The sequence below is a fragment of the Piliocolobus tephrosceles genome, chromosome 19 (genome assembly GCF_002776525.5).
Source record: "Piliocolobus tephrosceles isolate RC106 chromosome 19, ASM277652v3, whole genome shotgun sequence".
Taxonomy (NCBI): domain Eukaryota; kingdom Metazoa; phylum Chordata; class Mammalia; order Primates; family Cercopithecidae; genus Piliocolobus; species Piliocolobus tephrosceles.
In genome coordinates this window covers 62,870,989-62,884,119 of record NC_045452.1, presented here as the reverse complement: position 1 = coordinate 62,884,119, position 13,131 = coordinate 62,870,989, and positions in this window count along the sequence as shown.

Genomic DNA, 13,131 nt, shown 5'->3' with positions numbered 1-13,131 from the left:
TGCATTCTGAACTCTTGGTATCTTGGTTAAACTTTCATTCTGTATAATTATATGGATGGAAGAGTTTATTCAATACTTTAATGAACCAAGATTATTAGAATTAAGCTTCATGAAATCAAGTTATTTATCTATCATGTTCATTACTGATTCCCCAGTGCTCAGTTGGATGCCTGGAATATATTATAGTTTTAATAAATTATGTTTCAAAATAATGCCACGGAAAGAGGCATAAAATAAAGCTCTGAGACTTAGCATGGCCATAGGACTGCTTCTAAGCTAAGCTCTTAGCTAAGCCATTTTTTTTTCTTTCCTTGAGTTTCATTTTCCTCATCTTCTAAAAATAAGGATTTTTTTTTTTTAATTGGTGAGAGTCCTCTGGTCTTATAAAAGTACTTGACAATTATTATACCTTGTCTGAAATAAAGTGGTAATCAAATCTTAAAATAAATATATTTCTGGAGGTGATATAATTGCCAAACCTATAAATTAGCTCATCTAGTATATAGACTCAAACAGTTCAGGATACGGATTTCCTCTGATCACACTTGAAGATTATAGTGCCGTTTTCTCCCACAGAAAGTTTGTGAAGTACCATTACAAATTATGAGCGTAGGTTGTAAATAGAAACACCTCCGATTTGCAGCTCCCAGAGAGATCAACGCAGAAAACGGGTGATTTCTGCATTTCCAACTGATGTACCTGGCTCATCTCATTGGGACTGATTAGACAGTGGGTGTAGCCTACGTAGGGTAAGCCAAAGCAGGGTGGGGTGTTGCCTCACCAAGGAAGCGCAAAAGGTCAGGGAACTCCCTCCCCCAACCAAGGGAAGCCGTGAGGGACTGTTCCTTGAGGAACAGTGCGTTCTGGCCCAGATACCCACAGACCAGGAGATTCCCTCAGGTGCCTATACCACCAGGGTCCTGTGTTTCAAACATGAAACTGGGCGACTGTTTGGGCAGACACCGAGCTAGTTGCAGGAATTTTTTTTTCATGCCCCAGTGGCGTCTGGAATGCTAGCAAACAGAACTGTTCACTCCCCTGGAAAGGGGGCTGAAGCCAGGCAACCAAGTGGTCTTGCTCAGCAGATCCCACCCCACAAAGCCCAGCAAGCTAAGATCCACTGGCTTGAAATTCTTGCTGCCAGCACAGCAGTCTGAAGTCAAACTGGGACACTCGAGCTTGGTAGAAGGAGGGGCATCTGCCCCTACTGAGGCTTGAGTAGGCAGTTTTCCCCTCACAGTGTAAACAAAGCTGCAGGGAAGCTTGAACTGGGCAGATCCCACTGCAGTTGGGCAAAGCCACTGTAGCCAAACTACCTCTCTCCATTGCTACTCTCTGGGCGGGGCATCTTTGAAAGAAAGGCAGCAGCCATAGTCACGGACTTATAGATAAAATTCCCATCTCCCTGGGACAGAGCACCTGGGGGAAGGGGCAGCTGTCAAAGCAGCTTCAGCAGACTTAAACCTTCCTTCCTGCTGGCTGTGAAGAGAGCAGAGGATCTCCTAGCACAGCACTCGAGCTCTCCTAAAGGACAGACTGCCTCTTCAAGTGGGTCCCTGACCTCCATGCTTCCTGACTGGGAGACACCTCCCAGCAGGGGTTGACAGATACCTCATACAGGAGAGCTCCAGCTGGCATCTAGCAGGTGACCCTCTGGTACGAAACTTCCAGAGGAAGGAACAAGCAGTAATCTTTGCTGTTCTACAGCCTCTGCTGGTGATACCAAGGCAAATAGGGTCTGGGGTGGACCTCTAGAAAACTCCAGCAGACCTACAGCGAGGGGCTTGACTGTTAGAAGGAAAACTAACAAATGGAAAGCAATAGCATTAACATCAACGAAAAGGACGTCCACACCAAAACACCATTTGAAGGTCACCAACATCAAAGACCAAAGGTAGATAAATCCACGAAAGTGAGGAAAAACCACCACAAAAAGGCTGAAAATTCTAAAAAAAAGACAGAATGCTGCTTCTCCTCCAAAGGATCATAACTCTTCGTCAGCAAGGGAACAAAACTGGACAAAACTGGATGAGTTTGACAAATTGACAGAAGTGGGCTTCAGGAGGTGGTTGATAACAAACTGCTCCAAACTAAAGGAGCATGTTCTAACCCAATGCAGGGAAGCCAAGAACCTTGAAAAAAGGTTAACTTAATTGCTAACTAGAATAACCAGTTTAAAGGAGAACATAAATGACCTCATGGAGCTGAAAAACACAGCACGAAAATTTCGCAAAGCATACACAAATATCAATAGCTGAATCGATTGAGCGGAAAAAAGAATATCGGAGATTGAAGATCAACTTAATGAAATAAAGCAGTAAGACAAGATTAGAGTAAAAAGAATGAAAAGGAATGAACAAAGCCTCCAAGAAATATGGAAATATGTGAGAAGTTCAAACCTAGGTTTGATTGGTGTACCTGAAAGTGACAGGGAGAATGGAACCAAGTTGGAAAACACTCTTCAGGATATTATCGAGGAGAACTTCCCAACCTAGCAAGACAGACCAATGTTCAAATTGAGGAAATACAGAAAAGACCACTAAGATACTCCTTGAAAAGTGCAACCACAAGACACATAATCATCACCAACATGCACCAATGAAGGAAATGAAGGAAAAAATGTTAAGGGCAGCTGGAGAAAAAGGTTAGATTACCCACAAAGGGAAGCACATCAGACTAAAGGTGGGTCTCTCTGCAGAAACCCTACAAGCCAGAAGAGAGTGGGGACCAATATTCGACATTCTTAAAGAAAATGATTTTCAACCCAGAATTTCACATGCAGCCAAACTAAGCTTCATAAGCGAAGGAGAAATAAAATTCTTTGTAGACAAGCAAATGCTGAGAGATTTTGTCACCACTAAGCCTGCCTTAGAAGAACTCCTGTAGGAAACACTAAATATGGAAAGGAAAAACTAGTACCAGCCACTGCAAAAACACACAAAATTGTAAAGACAATTGACAATATGAAGAAACAGCATCAACTGATGGGCATAAAAACCAACTAGCATCATAACGACAGGATCAAAATCACACATAACAATATTAACCTTAAATGTAAACAGGCTAAATGCCCCAATTAAAAGACATAGACTGGCAAATTGGATAAAGAGTAAATACCCTTTGGTGTGCTGTATTGAGGAGACCCACCTCACGTGCAAAGACAGGCATAGGCTCAAAATAAATGGATGGAGGAACATTTACCAAGCAAATGGAAAGTAAAAAGAAAAAAAAAAAAAAAAAAAAGAAGAAGCAGGGGTTGCAATCCTAGTCTCTGATAAAACAGACTTTAAACCAGCAAAGATCAAAAAAGACAAAGAAGGACATGACATGGTAAAGGGATCAGTGCAACAAAACAAGCTAACAATCCTAAATATATAAGCACCCAATACAGGAGTACCCAGATTCATAAAGGAAGTTTTTAGAGACCTACAAAGAGACTTTTACTTCAACACAACAACAGTGGGAGACTTTAACACTCCACTTCAATATTAGACAGATCAACGAGACAGAAAATTAACAAGGACATTGAAGCCTTGATCTCAGCTCTGGACCAAGCAGACCTAATAGACATCTACAGAAATCTCTACCCCAAATCAACAGAATATACATTTTCTCAGCACCACATTGCACTTATTCTAAAATTGACTACATCATTGTAAGTAAAACACTGCTCAGCAAATGCAAAAGAATGAAAATCATAACAAATAGTCTCTCAGACTACAGCGCAATTAAATTAGAACTCAGGATTAAGAAACTCAAAACTGCACAACTACATGGAACCTGAACAACCTGCTCCTGAATGACTACGGTGTAAATAATGAAATTAAGGTAGAAATACATAATTTTTTTGAAACCAATGAGGACAAAGACACAATGCACCAGAATCTCTGGGACACAGCTAAAGCACTGTTTGCAGGGAAATTTGTAGCACTAAATGCCCACAGAGGAAAGATCTAAAATCAACACCCTATCATCACAATTAAAAGAACTAGAGAAACAAGAGCAAACAAATTCAAAAGCTAGAAGAAGACAAGAAATAACTAATATCAGAGCAGAACTGAAGAAGATAGAGACATGAAAGGGCCTTAAAAAAATCAATGAACACAGGAGCTGGTTTCTTGAAAAGATTAGCAAAATAGATAGATCCCTAGCCAGAGTAATGAAGAAAAGAGAGAAGAATCAAATGGACACAATAAAAAATGATAAAGGAGATATCATCACTGATCCCATAGGAATACAAACTACCATCAGAGAATACTATAAACACCTTTACGTAAATAAACTAGAAAATCTAGAAAAAATGGATAAATTCCTGGACACATATGCCCTCTCAAGACTAAACCAGGAAGAAGTCGAATCACTGAATAGAACAAAAACAAGCTCTGAAAGTGAAGCAGTAATTAATACCCTACCACCAAAAGAGCCCAGGACCAGAAGCATTCACAGCCAAGTTCTACCAGAGGTACAATGAGGAGCTGGTACCATTCCTTCTGAAACTATTTCAAACAATAGAAAAAGAGGGACTCTTCCTGAACTCATTTTATGAGGTCAGCATCATCCTCATAACAAAACCTGGCAGAGACACAGCAAAAAGAAAAGAAAATTTCAGGCCCATATCCCTGATGAACATTGATGCAAAAATCCTTAATAAAATACTGCCAAACTGAACCCAGCAGCACATCAAAAAGTTCATCCACAATCAGGTTGGCTACATCCCTGAGACAGAAGGCTGGTTCAACATATGCAAATCAATAAACGTAATCCATCACATAAACAGAACCAATGACAAAAAACACATGATTATCTCAATAGACGCAGAAAAGGCCTTTGATAAAATTCAACAGCACTTCACGCTGAAAACTCTCAATAAACTAGGCATTGATGGAACGTATCTCAAAACAATAAGAGCTATTTGTGACAAACCCACTGCTAATATACTGAATGGGTCAAAGCGGGAAGCATTCCCTTTAAAACTGGCACAAGACAAGGCTGCCTTCTCTCACCACTCCTACTCAAAATAATATTGGAAGTTCTGGATAGAACTTCCAATATTATTTTGGCATTTCTTTCTCTGGCCCGATTTTTCAGGCCAGAGAAAGAAATAAAGGTTATTCAAATAGGAAAAGAGGAAGTCAGATTGTCTCTGTTTGCAGCTGACATGATTGTATATTTAGAATAACCCATCGTCTCAGTCCAAAGTCTCCTTAAGCAAATAAACAACTTCAGCAAAGTCTCAGGATACAAAATCAATGTGCAAAAATCACAATCATTCCTATACACCAGTAATAGACAAACAGACAAATCATGAGTGAACTCCCTTTCACAACTGCTACAAAGAGAATAAAATACCTAGGAATCCTACTTACAAGGGATGTGAAGGACCTCTTCAAGGAGAACTACAAACCACTGCTCAAGGATATAAGAGAGGACACAAACAAATGGAAAAACATTCCATGCTCAAGGATGGGAAGAATCAATATCATGAAAATGGCCATATACCCAAGTGATTTATAGATTCAATGCTATTTCCATCAAGCTACCATTGACTTTCTTCACAGAATTAGAAAAAACTACTTTAAATTTCATACGGAACCCAAAAGGAGCACGCGTAGCACAGCCAATTCTAAGCAAAAAGAACAAAGCTGGAGGCATCATGCTACCTGACTTCAAAATATACTACAAGGCTACAGTAACCAAAACAACATGGTACTGTTACCAAATAGACCAATGGAACAGGACAGAGGCCTCAGAAATAACGCCACCTGTCTACAACCATCTGATCTTTGACAAACCTGACAAAAACTAGCAATGGGGAAAGGATTCACTATTTAATAAATGGTGTTAGGAAAACTGGCTAGCCATATGCAGAAAATTGAAACTGGACCCCTTCCTTACACCTTATACAAAAATTAACTCAAGATGAATTAAGGACTTAGATGTAAGACCTAAAACCATAAAAACCTTAGAAGAAAACCTAGGCAATACCATTCAGGACATAGGCATGGGCAAAGACTTCATGACTAAAACACCAAAAGCAATGGCAATAAAAGCCTAAATGGACAATTGGGATTTCATTAAACTGAAGAGCTTCTGCACAGCAAAAGAAACTATCTTCAGAGTGAACAGGCAACCTACAAAATGGGAGAAAAGTTTTGCAATCTATCCACCTGACAAAGGGCTAATATCCAGAATCTACAAAGAATTTAAACAAATTCACAAGAAAAAAAATACCCCATTAAAAAGTGGGTGAAGAATATGAACAGACACTTCTCTAAAGAAGATATTTATGCAGCCAAGAAACATATGAAGACAGCTCATCATCACTGGTCATTAGAGAAATGCAAATCAAAACCATGATGAGGTACCAACTCATGCCGGTTAGAATGGCGATCATTAAAAAGTCAGGAAAAAGTAGATGCTGGAGAGGATGTGGAGAAATAGGAACCCTTTTACACTGTTGGTGGGAGTAAAAATTAGGTCAACCATTGTGGAAGACTGTGTGGCGATTCCTTCAGGATCTAGAACCAGAAATACCATTTGACCCAGCAATCTCATTACTGGGTATATACCCAAAGGATTATAAATCATTCTACTATAATTCTGTACATACACACATATGTTTATTGCAGCACTATTCACAATAGCAAAGACTTGAAACCAACCCAAATGGCCATCAATGACAGACTGGATAAAGAAAATGTGGCACATATACACCATAGATGAGTTCATGTCCTTGGCAGGGACATGGATGAATCTAGAAAGATCATTCTCAGCAGACTAATAGGAACAGAAAACGAAACACCACACATTCTCACTCATAACTGGGAGTTGAACAATGAGAACACACGGACACAGGGAGGGGAACATCACACACCAGGACCTATCGGAGCATGGGGGACTAGGGGAGGGATAGCATTAGGAGAAATATCTAATGTAGATGACAGGTTGATAGGTGCAGGAGACCACCATGGCACATGTATATCTATGTAACAAACCTGCACATTCTGCACATGTATCCCAGAACTTAAAATACAATAAAAAAAAATTATGAGCATAATGGTACAGTCTGTCTATTTTGTTTAAGGGAAGTATCAAGTCAGAATTTAGAATGAATTATTTCTTTTAACTGCACAGTGTGATTCATGAAGGTCAGAGTTGAGGTTGAGTGCAGTCAGGCTGGAAAGGTAGCTCCTAGCACTTAAAAGAGTGTGTGAATAAATAAAAGACATGTACTATTTCCTAAGTTTACTTAATATTCATATTAAATGAAAATTATGAGCCTGAATGTATCCCTGTAGGAGCCTGGAATGAATATGAGTCAAAGATCACATGGAATTAATATATTATAAAATGATATACAAAATAGGTTTAATTAATCTTCCTCAATCATTCTTATTTTTCAGATCTTCAGGAATTTTACTGGGATAATTGTCCAAATAAATTGCAAGCATTCTATCCAAACGGTAAGCAGAACATCTTATTATGTAACCATATTTGTTTATCCATAATGAGTATAACTTTCTGAGTATTGAAATGAGAAACTTGATTTACTCTTCTTCACTCATGTTTTAAATTTTATAAGAAAAACTCGAATCACTAAATAATTTCTTTTTATTTTATTTAAAAATTATAATCCTGAGATGTAAATATATGGCATGTAAGCCTGGGAATTATTTAATCACTTTACTCGAAAATCTGGTAAAAGGCAAAATTTCTGAAAATAGACTACTGGAAAACATTTTGTAAACAATATAAAGGGAGAATTGTATATCAGAATATACACATAAAACTATCTTTTCAGATAATTATGTATCATTTATTTTCTTATAGTGAAATTATAAAAATACAACCTATAGCCTTCCATAGATACATAATTAACTGTGTTTTGAAATGATATACAATTCAGTACCCTCATATATTTGAAACTTTGATAAGCTGGTCTATCTTCACTTTGGAGATCATCGTCATTAAGAGTTTGTCTTCTCAAGTTTTGAGGTAGGATACTTGAAGTCATTCTTCTTCTTCTTTATAATTATGTGGCAAGAACTATCTCCCTCAAAACTTTATGCTTAAGTTTGTGACAATCACACTGTCAGTCAGATGGTGCAAAGTCTTTTAATGCTGTTGAACATGAAGGAGTTGTCTAAAATACAGATAGTTCTTCATCTGAGCTCATAACCCAAACAATGTGCTTCAAAATTGCATTTATTATATTTTTTCTTACTACAAATGATATTATGGTCATAACGGATAGATAAATTAGAAGCACATAAATACAAATAAAAAAATATTCTTACCGCCTAATGCAACCTATTAACCTTTTATATAAATTGGTGAATGTTTTCAGTATATGAACACACAACCTACTGTAAAAATTCAAGAAGTGAGTGTGATGATGATGTGAAATGCAGGTTCGCCTCGTCTGACCCCACTTCCTCTGCAGCTTGGGTATAAATGCCTACTCCAACACCTGTTCTCTGTGTGAACTTGGGCAAATCCTTTACTCCCTCTGGGCTTTCCTTTCTCATCTGCGAAATGGAGCTAATAATACATACCTAGCTGATGGGGTTGTCTTGAGGATGAAACATGTTGATACAAGTTAGGTGTATAGAGCAGTGCCTAGCTCATAAGTGACATATTACAAAATTATCTATTGTATTTGAATTATTTTTTGGAATTCTTAAGATGTGCCTATTTTGTATACTTATATCTCATTTAGCTTTCTACTAAAGGTCATTATTCTTCAGTCAGTTATTTTGTGGTTGCAGATAGAAAATCGTATTTTCTAAAAATAATAACAATTTTAGATACTTTTATTTTTTTCCTTTTTAGCATCATACTTTTATCAATTTTGAGTTCACTACTTATTGCCTTGGCTATGTCTTTCAGTGTAACATGAAATAACTGAACAATTCTTTATTCTTTCTGATTTTATTAAGAATGACTTTCATGATTGTAATTTGAGTACTGTTTTGACTATTTGTGTAAGCTTTATTCTTTTTCATTAGAAGTAATTCTATTCTTAATTAACTATATTTGATTATCAGAAGTTTCTGTTGATGTTCTATAAATCTCGATTACATATAAATTAATGTTTTAAAATCTCTTGAGAAGATGATTTGGTTCTCCTCTCTCGGTCAGCAGATTTGCTAATATGTTCCTCTTGCATAGCTGGAAGCTTACTTTTATTACATACCTTAGCTCAATTCCTTTTTGTTTACTTGAGAATTTTAAAGAATATTCCAAAGTAAGAATTATATATGTCACGCGCATCCGTGTGAAGAGACCACCATACAGGCTTTGTGTGAGCAACATGGCTGTTTATTTCACCTGGGTGCAGGCAGGCTGAGTCCGAAAAGAGAGTCAGCGAAGGGAGATAAGGGTGGGGCCGTTTTATAGGATTTGGGTAGGTAAAGGAAAATTACAGTCAAAGGAGCTTCTTCTCTGGCGGGCAGGAGTGGGGGTCACAAGGTGCTCAGTGGGGGAGCTTTTTGAGCCAGGAAAAGGAATTTCACAAGACAATGTCATCGCTTAAGGCAAGGACCGGCCATTTTCACTTCTTTTGTGGTGGAATGTCATCAGTTAAGGCTGGGCAGGGCATTTGCACTTCTTTTTGATTCTTTAGTTACTTCAGGCTATCTGGGCATATACGTGCAAGTCACAGGGGATGCGATGGCTTGGCTTGGGCTCAGAGGCCTGACAATATATACTATTTTTTATTGCTTGATATCTGTGTGGTACTATTAAGGATGTTATATTCACATTGAACTTTACAACATTTTCTGTGGAGTTATATATATGCTGAGACCAGCTCGGTCAGGGAGACCCTAACCCAGCAGCGCTGGAGGAGTTAAAGACACACACAGAAATATAGAGGTGTGAAGTGGGAAATCGGGGGTCTCACAGCCTTCAGAGCTGAGAGCCCCAAACAGAGATTTACCCACATATTTATTAACAGCAAACCAGTCATCAGCATTGTTTCTATAGATACTAGATTAACTAAAAGTATCCCTTATGGGAAATGAAGGGATGGGCCGAATTAAAGGAATAGGTTGGGCTAGTTAACTGCAGCAGGAACACTCCCTTAAAGACACAGATCGCTCATGCTAATTGTGGCTTAAGAATGCATTTAAGCAGTTTTCCGCCCTGGGTGGGCCAGGTGTTCCTTGCCCTCATTCCCGTAAACCCACAACCTTCCGAGTATGAGCCATCATAGCTATCCAAAACCTAGTCTATTCCTCATACCATTTTTAAAATTCTGAGATTTATTTCTATGAAAATATTTCTAAGTGTACCAGGTTGTATACACCAGGGTTTGACTATGGTTGATTTTTAAAATACTTTGGAAATATTTGAAAACAATACATAATCCTTGTCATAGACTTATCCGGATATAGTTGTATCAATTTAGCACAATTCATCATAATATTCAAATTTCATGTTCTTGTTGTTTTGTTTAATTTAATTTATGAGAGCTAAATAATTAAACATGAGGCCAAATTACATAAGAAAGCAGCAGCCTTTTATTGCAAATATGCACACACTCTCGGGCGAGGTTCTCTGGTCCTCAGGTGCGGGGGGCCAGGGAAGTCACACTGGCGCTCTCTGGTGAGGTTCTCCGGTCCGCTGGTGTGGGGGGGGGGGGGGTGCGGCAAAGAACTCACGCTGGCTCCTGCCACAGCGGACTTTTATGCATTGGTACTGGAAGGGGGAGAGCAGTGGGCGGGTTAAGGGCGTGATGAGGCGTCTCCATAGGCGTGGCCGGGTAAGTTTCAATCTCTTCCAATTGAAGTCACCTGGTGCATGCTCGGTTGATCTGCATCTTCCCGGGCACGGGCTGCATTTTCCCACGCCTGGGAAAGTTGGTGAGGAAGAACCTGGAAGCAACATGGATTATGCCTTCTTGTTCACCTTCCTCCATCTTGTCCTTTCTCCCTCACCCAAACGCTTATATTCTATTTGCTGGACAGAGATGAGGCTAGTTTGTGTAAATTCTTAAAATGCCCAAGTGATCCATTTGGATTTATACACTAGGCATAAAACTATTGAATATGAGCTGGTGAGTTACATGAGTAGACCCTATATAGGAAGATGAATCTTTGAGAGTGTGAAAGATCAACTACAGTGGGGTAAGACTAAGGCCAAATATAAGATTTAAGGATCTGTTTAGTTCAGCATTTCTACTTTTAAGAATCTGACCTTTAGAAATATCTTCCAGTCTTTGAAGGAAGTGTTTAGTATTGTTATTCTTTCCCAAGGCAATTCCCACCATCTTCTACTTTTCCATCATCCAGTCCATTTCCTCTATCAGCTTTCCTTCTCAGTCCTTTTGTGATCTTCTGTGACGTTAACTTCTTAAATGTAAAATATAATGACTTTCTTGTCTCATGAATTTTATCCCCCACTTTTATTTTTAGAAACTTTGATATAGTTTGTAAAAGCCAAGACAAATTTCTACCAGAATTAGAGATATAGCATTCATCCCGCCAGCCATCAAACATTTTTGAAAACCAACTATCTGCTAGGCACCATGCTAAGAGGTAGAAAAAGCTGTCTCCCTGCAAGAGATAGGACCTTTAACCTCCATACGAAAGAACTCTTAATCTTTTGCTTGAATTCTCCAAAGTTCAACATCTCCAACTGACATTGATATATTTTTGATTCGATGACCTGAAGACAACCAAAACTTTAATGAGCTCAGTCTTTATCCTAACCTACCTCTCCTACTATTTCCTATCCTGCCTGATGGCTGATACCAATCTATGCTAGAAACTTAATAAGCTGTCAATATATAACCTTTATTTAATTAATATTTTATGCTATATCTTTATCCTATCCTTAAGCAAACTTCATAAAAGTCCTATTGATTACATCTTTACATTTATCCCAAACTTCTCTTTACCTTTGTATTTATTATCTCAGTTTTAGGACCACAACATAAGCTTTTTGATTTTTTATAAAACCCTACTTACTTTTACATCCCTACCTCTTTTGTCCATCAAGTACATTCCTATCAGAGTTATTCCTAAAATTTGCATATGATCATGACAGTCACCCATTGCTTTTGATTTTGATTTTGCTTTGCTTAGAGGAAAAAACCCAAATCCTCATGATACATTCAGTTTTCTTCACAGCCCAGTACCACGTTTATCTCTTCTCAATTTATTCCCCTTCTCCATCTCCATCATCCTCATTCCCCTGAATTTAATCACATCTAATTAATGTGCATTATGGCTTCTTCATACTTAGATTATGTTCTGACACATAGTGGGTATTCAACCAGTGTTTTCTGGTCATTATTTTGAAAAGGCAAAGGGCTAGACTAAGCAGGAGCATACGATCAATCACCTGAGTGGGTCAGACTGAGGAGAAGACATTCTTTAGTTGATAACTTATTGGCACTCTTGAAGTTTTGTATTAGAATACTATGGAAATGGAATTCATAAATACAACTTAGAAATGACCTAGTCTAAGCTATGTTTCCTGAATGTTGAGACCTGAAGTATCAGGGACTTGTTTAGAATAATAGTTGTAGCTGTTTAATACTATGAGATTTACTACACCAGAATCTGCACCAACTTAGGTAAACAATGGTTTGTGTCCTGAGTAGGAATTTAAAAGACATGATGAACTGTAACTATTATTGATAGAAGCAGATTATTCTGACTTGATTCCAAACTGATTGCATACATGTAATTTACCTCCAAGGGTGTATAATTATGATTTTTCCTGAGGTATCTATATTGAAGTATTTATGAGGATGCAATTTTCAGGGTTTTTTTAAAAAAGCATGTAATTGGATATTTGATTTGTAACCTCCAAAATTAAGGTTAGAAATAGAGTCATGAGTGCTTCATGGAAGACTTCAGATGGAGAGAGAGTGAACGAATTTAGTAGCTGCTTCATACAACTTGGCTCACATAGAGATTGTAGTCTTTCTCCTAGTCTTTATCGTATGAAAAGCAGCCAGGATAGATTTTCCTTGTTATACTTTTGTATAGTTGAAAGTTTTGAGTCAAATTTTAAGTCTTTACAATTACGTTTTTAAAATTGTAACTGTTCTTAGTTACTTCTTTCTAAATGTCAAGGTACATTTATTTACTCTTGATAATGTGATATGTACTATTCCGC